General features: G+C 41.2%; 1 pseudogene; it reads left to right on the top strand.

Annotated features, from left to right (window-relative positions):
• Nucleotides 1–13,531, top strand: part of LOC148021946 (pentatricopeptide repeat-containing protein At3g09040, mitochondrial-like) — a 293,011-nt pseudogene that overhangs the window by 140,265 nt on the left and 139,215 nt on the right.

Here is a 13,531-nt window from a genome sequence, read left to right as displayed (position 1 = left end):
CCAAACCATCAAGTACCATTAGTCGTTGAACCAGACCATCAAACTATCTTGAAGAAAGAAGTCGTGCTGTCCAAATTTCCAGCTCACCGATTGCTATTTCTGTTTTTATGTTGTGCATCATGGTTGATGAGAAAACGTAAGATTTCAAGGCACATTCTAAGCTTTCCTTTGAGCATCCATATTCCCTAACAGAAATTCTGTTTATTCCTGATAAAAAGTGCCAGAAATCTGACTTATTAGCCACAACTGATGACTATCTCTGGGTTTGACAGATCTAGGAACAGGGCAGATTGAAGTCTAACATAATACATATAAATATGGAAAATTTGAAGACTGTTTCTAACCATAGGCCATCTCAATATCAGTAAATAGTCACTGTGATGGAACTTGGATTAGAAGATTATCCATGTTCATCCACTTTCTCACTCATCGATGAAGACATATTCTTGGAAATTCTCTTTGAAATGTATGGAAGACCTATGCAATCCAAAGGATGCTCGGGTTTCTTCTTCTTGAACCTTGAATCTCTTATTGGCTAAAATAAAACAGAGTCTTGACATTATTTTCTCATCTTTCTTATTCACTTGTTTAATCTTTTATCCTGAAATTTATCAAGGTCTTCTGAAGACGCGACTTTGCTTTCACAAACCCTTCAACATCTTTGGTGAACCCGACGTGAAAGCGTCGCAAAAATTTCAAGATGGGAGATACTTCAGCATCTATTTCAGCCTCTTCTACAATTCCAACTACATCCTCTACTTCAGCTCCATCAATGACTGCTGCGTCAAGTACTTCAACAGATGATCTAAAGCAGATTTTGCAGAATATGTCTATGTATATGCAGCTTCAAAATCAGCAGACACAATTGTATATGCAGCAGCAGCAACAATTGCATCAACAGCAGTTGTCTCAGCAAAGGCAACTCTATTCGGAGAAAGAGAATGCAAACAGCGCGACTAAGGCGATTGAAGCAGTTGAGAATGAGAAGAAGCTATTTGATGGCCGTAATGTTTCAGCATATTTGAAGACATATGAGATCAAGATGGGGTTTTTTGGAGTTCCAGCTGGACTTATGAGTAAGTACTTCCTTCATCTTGTCACACCCGCCTTGAGGGCAAAAGTGACTGATCTTTTTATTCAAAATACACATTGGCAAGATTTTAAGAAAGCCCTGAAAGAAGAGTATTTCCTTGAGGACTTTGGGATGGCTACACGGCGTTCATTCCGAGAGTGGTCTACATGCCAAACAAAGGTCTAGTTGCTTCAGAGTTGATTCGAGAATTTGAAGAGAGGTATAGTCAGCTTGATGCCATTGAACAAATAGCATTGGATGTTGAAAAAGTTGAGCTTTTCTTGCAAGCTGCTGATCCTGCTCTTCGTGAAGAATTGGGAGAGCTTCTTGAGGATCGCACGAAGCCTATGGGACTTAAAACGGATTGGCAGGATGCCCAGGATGTAGTCTCGACTTTGACCAAGAGGAGGATATGGAAGACTCGCCTACAGAATGGTTCCATGACACCGACACCATCATCTGCTCCTATGCCTGCTTCTATCCCTGTTATTTCTTCTCCTCCTCAGCTAGTTTCTTGGCCTATGCTAGTGCCTACTGTTTCTACTTCTCCTATTCCTCCTGTTCCACGACCGATGCCTACACCTTCTGCTCCAAAACCATCCACTCCATCGGTGCCTACCTCTCTTGATGACATAATCAAAGGCATAACGGATTTGACACTGGAGTCAGTTAAAGCGGAGTTGGTGGGAAAATTGAAAGAGCAGTTTGTTTCTACTGCGCCTACTATTTCTTCTAGTGCTCCTACTGCACCTAGGAGTGCTCCTAGTGCACCTAGGAAAGATCAGAGATGTATTTGGTGTGATAGTACGGACCATCAGCATTGCAGGGATTGTGAATCTTTTCAGGATGCAAAGAGAAAGAATTTGGTATATTGGGGACAAGGTGCTAAGATTTGGTTGATTGAGACAGGAGCTCCACTTGCTACCAACTTTGGGAAAGGTGGAATGAAGAAGTTAGTGGATGACATGGCTGCGCGTACTTCTTATGTGACAGCTAGAGGAGATGCTTCTGCATATGGGGTCTAGATTGAGAAGGGATCAGAGAATCAGCCAACACTATGGACTTATGCTATGGAGACTGCAAACAAGGGAAAAATTCAGCAAACTGTTTTGACTAGTGCAGACTCTAGCATCAGATCTGCGACAGGTTGGGATTCGCCTGTTGATAGGTACTCTATTTATGCTTATTTGGCTAAGTCTCCATAGATCCATCCTATGGTTGGGTGGTCCCGGTTGGCCGAGAACTTTTCTCAATCATAAATAACAGCAAGAAGATCATTTGAAAGGATACGAACAGCAAGGGTGCTAACCTAGAGTCCAGGTTATAGTAATTCCAATTTATGGTGTTTTAGGAGAACGGAATGGGACTATGCCTTATGGCAAAGAGGTCGAGCCTTGCATCCCTCTCGTTTCCCATTCTCCTTGAACCAAGTGCATTGTGAATTCACTTCGGCCCTAGCATTTCTGTGTAAAGTAGTTCACTTGAGGTTTGACGGTAGTTGCCGTTTAGGAAATACCATTAGGGGAAACCCTAATTCAGGTAGGTCCTAAGTGGGAACGACCGGAATACTTCTGCTACATGGCAGACACGGAAAGTCTTGGATCGCAAACCCTATAACATTCCATGGGAGTGCTGGGCGGAGCTTTCTAGATCTCCTTTCTGATGGACTACTAAGACTTGTCCTGAAGAGAACAGGTGGACACGTTACAGTTGGTATCAGAGCTAACCAATGAAGGATTTGTTTTTAAGAAATCTTAATAAGAAGAAGTAAAGCAAATGTTGTTGTTCCGAACATTTCCTTACTTTCGATGATGTCTTACAGAATTATGAAGCATGGAACATGTTCTTAGTGTTCCGAGTCATGTTTATGATTGCGGTGCATTCCCTGGATTATCGACAAAGGGTTGAGATGATGAACATCCTAGACCGCATTTACAATCCATCGCCTGTGTACGTGGAACGGAGATGGATGGGTGTTTCAGGGATCTATTACATAGCTTCCCATCAACCTACGTACCTTCAAATTAACTTAAAGAGAATCAAGTGGGTGGAGGACTTAAAGATCGTGAAGCTATTCGTCTTTATTGAGGCCCACGCAAATGCGACCCTACATGTCAAAGGTCAAAGGGTTAATCAGAATAAGTATGTGTACGGGGAAGTGATTCGAGTAATCACTGTCGACCGAATCAAGGTGTTGGGACGTCATGAGAAGAACGGATATCAAAGGAAAAGATACCCTAATCTTCCAATGACTTATCGATTCTTAAAAATCGATGACCCCAATCCGTACTACTACTCAGTTCATGTATAGCTAAATGCAACAACATCTTATTCTCCTCGAATTAATGTATCAGCTTGTCCATCACCCAAGAATAATTGTACTTCGAAAGGGCTATGCCCACATGAATGGAATAAGACTTCTTTTTATCAATGATTGTCTTGACTGTGAATATTGATAAAGTAGTAAAGTGATTTGGTCACTTGGCTAAAGGCTGAAGTAAATATCTAATGTAGTGTGGAATTCTTTCTGGGAGGAAAGATGACTTCAGTCAAATTCAAAGTCATGAACCTAGGCATCCATGAGTGTCTACCTGGAATGGATTGGCTTAAACCTAATGACGCCCACATTCATTTTGGAAAGGGCTAAATTTCCTTTCAAAACTCTAAAGGGGAATTGGTCACAACTCAAGGAGAGGTTGGAAAGCCAAGAATACAATTGGCCAAAGTATCTCGGATTATAAAGGGAGTAAGAAAGGGACTACTTGTCTACCTGATTAAGCTCAATAAATTAGATCAGAAGCAGGAGTCTAGTGAAGGACCTTCATGACTAAAGGAATACGCGGACGTATTTCCTGAAGAGTTGACAGAACTTCCGCCTCAAAGAGAAGTGGATCATGAGATCAAGCTAGTGCCAGGAGTTGTGCCAATTACAAAGAGACCTTATAGAATGTCCATCCTGGAAGCAATTGAGCTGAATGAACAACTCAAGAAACTGCTAGATCAGGGCTACATCCATCCTAGAAATTCACCATGGGGAGCTCCAGTACTGTTCCAGAAAAAGAAAGATGGAACCCTTCGACTGTGTATTGAGTACAGAGGGTTGAATCAATCAACTGTCAAGAACAAGTATCCTATTCCTAGAATAGAGGAGCTCCTTGATCATCTTCAGGGTGCGAAGATCTTCTCCAAGATTGATCTCAGGTCTGGTTACTATCAGATAAGAATCAAGGAAGAAGATATCCCAAAGACGGCCTTCAACACAAGATATGGTCACTTTAAGTTCCTAATTATGTCATTCGGCCTTACGAATGCGCTTGCCACCTTCAACAGGTTAATGCAAGATATCTTTAGACCATAGCTTGACGACTTCGTACTCATCTTCTTCGACGATACTTTAGTCTATTCCAAACAGGAAGAAGATCATGAACCCCAACTTCAGATTTTCCTTGAGACAATGAGAGCACATAAGCTCTATGCTAAGATGAAGAAGTGTGCATTCTTCAAGCATCAGATTGAATATCTGGGATTCATCGTATCAACAGAAGGAATCTCAGTGGATCCGGCCAAAGTCAGAGATGTTCTAGAATGGCCAATACCAACAACTGTCAAGGAAATACACAATTTTCTTGGATTGACAGGATGGTATAGGGTCTTCATAAAAAACTATGCTTTGATTACAGCACCTCTGACGGATCTACTCAAGAAGCAAACATCCATTGCATACTCAACTACCGAACAATCTAGTTTTGATAGATTGAAGCAAAGTTTGGTATCAGCATCTATCCTAAAACTTCCAAACCTCAGTAAGGAGTTCGAGGTAGTAACTCATGCTAGCACACTTGCCTTAGGATGTGTGCTCATGCAGGAAGGTGATCCTGTAGCATACTCTTCAAGGAAACTGAAGAGCCATGAGAAGAATTATGCTACCCATGATCTAGAACTGTTAGCTGTCATCCATGCCCTAAAGCTTTGGAGACACTATCTGTTGGGTAACAAGTTTACACTAGTGCCTGATCATAAAAGTCTCAAGTGGATCTTTACCCAGAACGAGCTCAACATGAGGCAACGTCAGTGGATTGAAGTGTTGGAGGAGTATGATTTTGAAATCAAGTACCGACCTGGAAAGGAGAACGTAGTTGCCGATGCACTCAGTCGCAAGGCATTCCTTAATTCTCTAATCTTGCAAAACCCATCAACAGCTACATCTCTAGCCACAAAGGTGTCCATGCCAAACAACCCAATACTTGAGCTAGCTAGAGAGGAAGCATGCCATGATCCATCCTATCAAAAGATGCTAAGGGAGATCTCTATCAAGGACTAGGACCAAAAGCTATAGGCTAAGTATCATGAATTCTCTATCAATAGTGGACTTGTCTACTATAGAATGAGAGTATGTATACCGGCAAGCCAGTCACTTAAGCAGAAGATATTGTGGGAAGCTCATGATTCCCCTTTCTCAGGACATCATGGCTATGCCAAGACTTTCAATGCAGTTAGAAAGAGCTACTATTGGGAGAGACTTAAAGGTGACGTTCTCAAATATGTCAATGAGTGTTTGTCTTGTCAACTTATCAAGGCCGAACATGTCAAAATGCCAGGAAAGTTACAACCACTCAACATTCCCCAAATGAAATAGGAATTCATCAGTATGGACTTTATCATTGGCCTACCCGAAGTTCAGGGAGGATACAACTCCATCATGGTTGTGGTTGACATGCTTACTAAGGTTGCACACCTTATTTCGGTAAAGACAAACTATAAAGCCTCAGACATTGCAAGGTTGTTTATCAAGGAGATATTCAAGCTACATGGGCTACCCAGGAGAATCATTAATGATCGTGATTCTCTCTTCACATCACACTTCTGGAGAGCTATCTTCGAAGCCATTGGGACTCAACTCTGTTTTAGCACAGCTTACCATCCCCAACTGATGGCCAAACGGAGCGAGTCAATCATGTCATTGAGGATATACTAAGGGCACACTGTTGTCGTGAACCAAAAAGGTACATTCAATACTTGCCTTTGGTTGAATTTGCCTACAATGCTTCTTACCAATAAAGCATTCAGATGACCCCTTTTCAAGCATTCTATAGTCATGACTGTCAAAGTCCCCTAAACTTCTCAGATCCAACCTTGAGGGTTGAAGCTTCAAGGCAGATGTTGGAAGAGTTGGATGTCAATAAGACATGACATCCAAGCCGCCAAGGATAGACAAAAGGCATATGCGGATTTGAAGCATCAAGATAGAATCTTCAAGGAAGGAGACATGGTCTTCATTCGCGTACGCCCAAAGAACAGTTCCCTATCCTTAGGAGAGTGCAAGAAGCTAAGTCCAAGGTACTCTGGACTATACAAAATCCTCAAGTGCCTAGGACCTAGACTGCAACTCCCTGAGAACCTGAGGGTTCATAATGTATTCCATATCAGCCTATTGAAGAAGTATGTACCAAATCCTAGTCATGTACTTGATGACCAACAAGTTGTAATGCCTAGTTAAGGAGTCCTTGAACTATGGCCTGATAGGATCTTAGATGTTAGGGAGAGACAACTAAGATCCAGAACCTTGAGAGAATGCCTCATCTAGTGGAAAGATTATCTTGAGGAGGATGCCACTTGGATAGATGAAAGCACTCTCAACCATCAATATCCCCAATTTATCTCAAGATGAGGACATCTCGATTCCTCCAGGGGGGAGAGAATGTAATATTTCTGCTGAAAATATTATCAGCCGCGTGAGTCTCATGCAATGACAATGTCGGCATTGAAAATACGTACGGTGCAAGTGTATACGACATATCATGATTGGCAGAAACTAGATCAAGTAAGAGAAACTGCATATCTTCATGTGAACCTCCTCTTGGGAGGAGGTCAAGAGAAAATTGATTTAATTTATGGAAAATTATTTTTTCTTTAATTATCCCTTCTTTCCCCCAGCCGAAGGCCATGCTGGAGGAGAGGGGTATGGTGCTGATGACTAAGTATACGACATGGGGGGGGATAAGCCATGCATTAGGCCACGTGGTGGGGGGAGGGGTCCCTCTCCCTAGCCTATAAAAACCCCCTTGGGGGGGGGAGTAACAAGGGAGCCATGGAGGAGCGTAACGCTGCAGTCATTGCCATGTGAGAGATAGAGGAAAATAATATCGTGATAGTTGTGAGGGACATGAGGCTAATTGATAGCAATCGGACGTGGAGGAGGAGGAAGTTGTCGCCAGGCCATGTTGTGAGAGGTGGGGCTGAGAAGGCCGTGCACCAGCTGCGCCGATTGGAGAAGCCGTCTTCTGAAGACTGAGCCGCCACTGCCAACCATCAGAGGCCATTACATGCCGCCACCTTCTTAGTTGGCCGCCGTCCTCAAGTCCTACCACATGCTAAGGCTAGAAGCCTTAGAAGCTTCTTAGAAGCTTCTAAGGGGGGAGCCCTTTAAGCCCCCTTTTTCCCCCTTGCATTTTTACACAAGGGGTTTTTACCCCGAGAATTAAGCCCTTTTCCCCCCTTTTTCATTCCACAAAGCCCATTTAAAGCTCCCTTCCTTGGGCTTTCATAAGCCTTATCAAGTGGGTTTTATTATCCCCTGGTTTTTAAGCACCCTTTTTTTTCCCATTGCATCCCCTTTAAATCCCACCATAGCCTGGGTTCTTTTCTTTTTTTAACCCCCTTCTTGTGGATCCGCAATAGCCAAGATTAAAACCCCTTTTTCATTAGCCCTACAAAGCGGTCTTTACACCCTCGGAATTAAGGCCTTTCCCTTGCATCCTCGAGAATTAACCCTTTTCCTTGCATCCCCCATAAAGATCATACTAGTCGGGTTTTAAGCCTTTTCCATAACATTTCCACAAGGTTTTAACCCCGGGTTTCCTTTTAAAACCCTTCCCACACAAGCCTTTTAAAACCATTGTATCCTATTTTGTGAAGGCCTATTATATCTGGAATTTCTAAGTTTCCTTTTACTTACAATTCCCAAAAGCCATATTAGCTAGGTTTTAAACCCTTTCCCATTTCAACTCCCACAAGCCTATAAAGCCTTCTAAATCTTGATTTCGAAAGACGGTGCAATCGGTCAAGGAAGCCGAATCTCAAAAGGGAGTTTTGCGTGCGAACGAGACGGGCCAAGATCATAAGTCTGCGGCCAAGGCAAGAAGGTCGAAGTCTCGATGGCTCCTAAAAAGGCACAAGGTGCAACTAGAGGAGGGTCATCTCCTAGCATCCATGTGGACATTTCACCACAAGTCCAGGTTTTCTTCCTAATTTTGATTTACGTCATAATATTACAACTGTGCATGGATCATTTATGGAATTAGGATGTACTTTTTTGATTGAAATACTTTGGCTAATAGCTCACGATTGAAGAATTCGGTCATTGCTATTTTTCAATGAATCGAACAAAAAAAGAAAGCATAAGATCTCTATGCATTCTTAGCAAATGGTTTTTATGCATTACAAAGTAATAAATTTAGATCAACTAATGACCATCTTCACAAGTCAAAATTATGGTAGTACACTTCGATTATGCATGGAAAGAATAAATCGCATATCACATTATTAGACATCTTTTCTTCGAAATGATTCTTTAAAGAAGGTTGCTAATAACCATAGGAAATTGCAAAGCATGGAAATGATTCTAGGGCTGCATGAAGTAGATTAATCTCTAGGAAATTGGCATAAAACTCAAATCAAATTATGTAAGTAGTTACGAAAGATTGTGTAAGTTCAGCATACGAATAACTCATTTAAAAATGAAAGTAGAAAAAGGTTGCATGGTTCATTTTAATCATAAAACCCTAAAGCTTAGTAGCATGAATCTTGATTGCACGTTATAGAAGGAGCAATAGGAATTATGCCATAACTTAACATACACTTCGATCCTAACCAAAAAAGTTAGGGACTGTAAATCTAAACATACGTAGGCAATAAATTGTGTGCTTACGAGAATGGTATTGTAATGCAACTACTTTTTCCCCTATTTGATCAAGATAATATCTTCATGAATAGAAAAGTAAATTGGTTTACCCTAAACACCTAAAACCGTGAAGGAGTCGCTTAGGAAGGGTTAAATCGATGCAATATATCCCAAAGTGCTAACTAGGGTTTAGCACGTTGAGGACGTGACCTAGTCGCACTTATTGCCAAGATAAAACTCTCGTATCTCTAAAGACCTATCCACATTCACAGAATGTAGGGACAATAGGACATATTTACAAGAAACGATCTAGGGTTTCTCCCTAAGGATCGCTCGCTAAAAAGATGAAACTCGGTTTGAATTTGGAACCCTAGGACCGACAATGTCGGCCTAGTGAAATCACGAACAGATTGTTATGAAGACACCCTAACCCTGTTTCCTATCTAATCATAATTTCGTGATTAGAAGGCGCCGTTCGATGGTTAAAAGAGTCCCATGGATTAGATGCGACACTTGTGCAACATGTTGTAGAGTCGCATGATCTTGTGATTTGATCATAAGGGAATGGCCAAATTCCTTGGAATGAGATTGGCAGATTCTTGCACAAGTTTATCTTGCAAGAGAATGAGTAGTCATCCTGACATAGCCCCTTTCTTGGGAAAAGAATCAAGATAAGGGGATTAGAAGCAAAAGACCAAACAGTAAATTGGAATAACATATTTACTGCTAATAGAACTTAAGGTATTGGTTAAGTTGGGTTAATAGGGTACGGCCCTAACCCAAGGACATAAGGGTTAACAAACAAACCCTTGGGAATCTTTCCGAGTCACAATTGATCCCGGATTGAGTGCTGGATGCATTCGGAAAGAAGGATTCACTCCTTAGCAGTTGGCCAAAATAACGACCACTGGAAATGATTGTGCTTGTAACAGTTTAGAGAGCACTATTTGCTTTGTTTGCTCAAAGAATTAAATGATGAAAACATATCTAATGCTTTAGGTTGAAGGCCTGAAGGGAGAGGCAGCTTCAATTACCCCCGACTGCCTGCCTGACCCTAACCAAGGGAGTTGTTAACTGCGTCGGGAAGGTGGACCGAATCCGTCGCAAGAGTTCTCTCGGTTGAGCGCTACTTGGAGCAGGAGGATGCTTGGGTGCCAGGGGGGGCTCTAGCCGTAATCCCTCACCTTCCCGGACCTACACAACAGTCCAACGTGACTGGGATTGGATCTCGAGGCCCACATACTAGTCTATTGGCAGAATCTTGGATTAGGAATCCTTGTGGATTGCTGGATAGCCTTCACGAGGATTATGGATAAGCCTATGGGCTAGACTTTATAAATGTATTTCAAAGATTAATATGATAACCTATTAAAAAGGAGCTTGTTTGACACTGCTTTTCTATGTCAAGTGCTACGATTATGTGAAGGAACCGGTGCCTAACAGGCTAATTAAAGAAGCTGATTGATGCATGTCCAGCTAAATGTTGTAGGTAATTAGACAACTAAAACAACCTGAGGAAAGTGTGGTGGATGTGGCCATGGTCCGTCCTATGGATGGGTGGTCCCAATTGACCGGGAACTTTTCTCAATCATAAATGACAGCAAGAAGATTGTTTCAAAGTATACGAACAACAAGGGTACTGACCTAGAATCTAGGTTATAGTAATTCCGATTTACATTGTTTCAGGGGAACGGAAGGGACTATCCCTTATGGCAGAGAGATCGAGCCTTGCATCCCTCTCGTTTCCCATCACTACAACAGAAACGAGACATAGACGCGCATGTTAGACGCGCAAAGTCGGGCGCGTCTATCATAGTGTCTATAAGTGCGTGTAAACGTGCGTGTAAATAGACGCGAATTGTGTGTCTATATATCCGCCCAAATAGGCGCTAATATAGACGCGCCAATAGACACACAATTATTTAACCACCTAAAATTGCAATTCACATAATTAAAAAATCAAAGTTAATAATTATTTAACCACCCGAAATTGATTCTTGAGCATGCACGTATGCGCATGATAAAAACCATAGAATTAAGAATACACATTGAATCATTGAATTAAAAAAATAGAGTTAATAATTACTCGAAGTACCATTGGCATCCTCGAAGTGAGCAAGGACACCACAATCTTGGGTATTTCTCTTTTCATCTATACGTTGAGTTCGAAGATGTTTACCCTCACACCAAAGTGCATTGAATAATGTGCACTAGTCGTAAAAGATAAAAGATCAAACTAGACATGCTGGACCCTCACGAGGTGTTCAAATAACTAGACATGCTAGACCCTCACGAGATGTCTGTAGCAAAATATATTGGGTAGATGAAAGAGCCCTTAAGCTATGGTACACTTACTTGGGCCTTAAAATAAAGATCAGCATTACTCCTACTCTAGACTTGGATAAAAGTGCCAGTGAAGACTCGAGTGTTTTATGGCTCGAGACTCAATCTATGAATGGAAAAACATCACGTCCACATCTAGGTTCTATCCCACCCTTCAAGTTCAAAAAGGGCATTGGGTTTGGAATTCTTGGCTTTTTTAAAGGCAAGCCAAAACCATTGAATAGTTTGATGGAAGGCCCTCCCTTTTTCTATTTTGAAAATGTTGAGAACATTCCCAATTCAAAGTGGGAGACCATCAAATGGCATTTTAATGGCATAGATCCAGAGTTCACAGACTCTAGATATTTTTCAGCATGCTTTAGGCTGAGATGGTTATGTTTGTAACCTTCCAGTAGATGGAAGAAGGTTGATCCTTCCCCCTGCTCCCATGACAATCTTTGAGGTGCTTCCGAAAACAAAGAAGTATTGGCCCCCATGGGATCCGAGAGAGAAGATAAATTGCATAAACACACGGGGTGCCCCTAGCACTATATGTGGATTGATCAGAAAAATATTTTCTTCCCACAAAGAAAGCAAGATACCTTCTTATCTTCAACATGAGATTGTCCTGGAATGCAAAATATGGAAATTGGTTTGGGTCAGTCCAGGCCAAGCTGCCCCACTTGAACCCCATGAGATTGAACTGGTGCTTGGATATGATTGTGACCACACTTGAGGCTGCTCTACCCTTTCATATCGGTATGATGCATTGGGCAACTCATTTCAGGTCAATACTATTGCGTACAGTCTTTCACCACTGAAAGAATTATATCCGCAAGGTTTAACAATTCTGTCCTTATTCTCGAGCCTTGGTCGGAAAGAAGTGGCATTGCATAAATTGGGTATAATTTTGAAGGTTGTTGTTATTGTGGAGATCAATGATAAATGGCAAAACATAATAGCCAGCTAGTGGAACAAAACCTTACAAACAGGCCGATTTCAAATGGAGGATGATGTTAGAGATCTTACTGATGATAAGTTGGCTAAGATTGTGGATGCAGTGGGAAAGATTGACCTCATAATTGGGGGAAGCCCCTGCAACAATCTCTCAGGCAACAATAGAGTAAGCAGGGTAGGCTTGGGTGGCAAAGAATCCTATCTTTTCTTTAAATTTCCCAAGATTCTGAGTAGTTTAAAAGATATCATGCAAGCAAGAGGTTACCTGAATATGACCAAACCTCTTAACAGCTAGTATTTTTTTGAATAGGACATGATTGGATGTATATACGACATAATTACACCTAGATCATATGCTAGGATATGATATACATATATAGCATCATACGGACATGATATACATGTATATACGACATGATATACATGTATAGAGCATATATATGTATAGGACATGATATACATTACCAACTTTACTTCTTTCTAAGTATTATAAATATACATCAAATCATTCATATAAGAGATTCAATCTTTCAACTTATACATATTTAAGATCTAGTATGTAAGCATAATTTTAAATTTGATAATATTGGAATAAATCATATGGAGATAAACTCAAATTTTTTATGAACCCATCCAACCCCCCGCCCCCCACCAAAAGCATACACAGACGTAAACACACACACACCCTCTCCACTCTTAGTTAACTAGCTATATTTAGATTTAATTATGGACTTATTTTCCCTAGCACTAAATGGTAGAAATAACCACCATATTAAAGAAGTAGGAGGCCTCAAACTAAGTAGTCACGCTGTCGGAGGGGTTTTTATCGAAAGGTCGAAGCCACCAAGGATCAAAAGTAGAAGGAAGTAGAGATAGGAGATGGAAGAGAAGATAGAGAATACCCAAGTGGTAAATACAACAAAAAAAAAATCACAATAAATTGAATCAATATGTATTAAAAAGACTTGGAATCTTTGCACTACTCAGAAGAAATCTCCAGGTATTAGTTCTCGTGGAGCTCCTTCGTGGACCAAAAATGTGGATCAGAAAAATTAGCTCTTTCTCTGCTGCCCGGAACCCAAATCTGATGGCTCTGTTGGCTCCAAAAGGAACGTAAAACTGCAGGACACCTGCTCACGGATCTCCCAGATCACAGCTCCTTCTTCTTCTTTCAGTTCAATCAATAGCTTTCAGCCTGTTTACAGCGATCGCGATGCGCGCGATTTCGTCAATCTGTCTTCTTTATGAAAAATCTCCTAATTGGCTGAAAAAGCAACTAA

This window comes from Lygodium microphyllum, chromosome 17 (genome assembly GCF_053477565.2).
Source record: "Lygodium microphyllum isolate KBCC chromosome 17, Lygodium_microphyllum_v1.1.10, whole genome shotgun sequence".
Classification (NCBI taxonomy): Eukaryota; Viridiplantae; Streptophyta; class Polypodiopsida; order Schizaeales; family Lygodiaceae; genus Lygodium; species Lygodium microphyllum.
The sequence above is the reverse complement of the archived record's forward strand: the minus strand, read 5'-3'. Positions and strand labels throughout refer to the sequence as shown.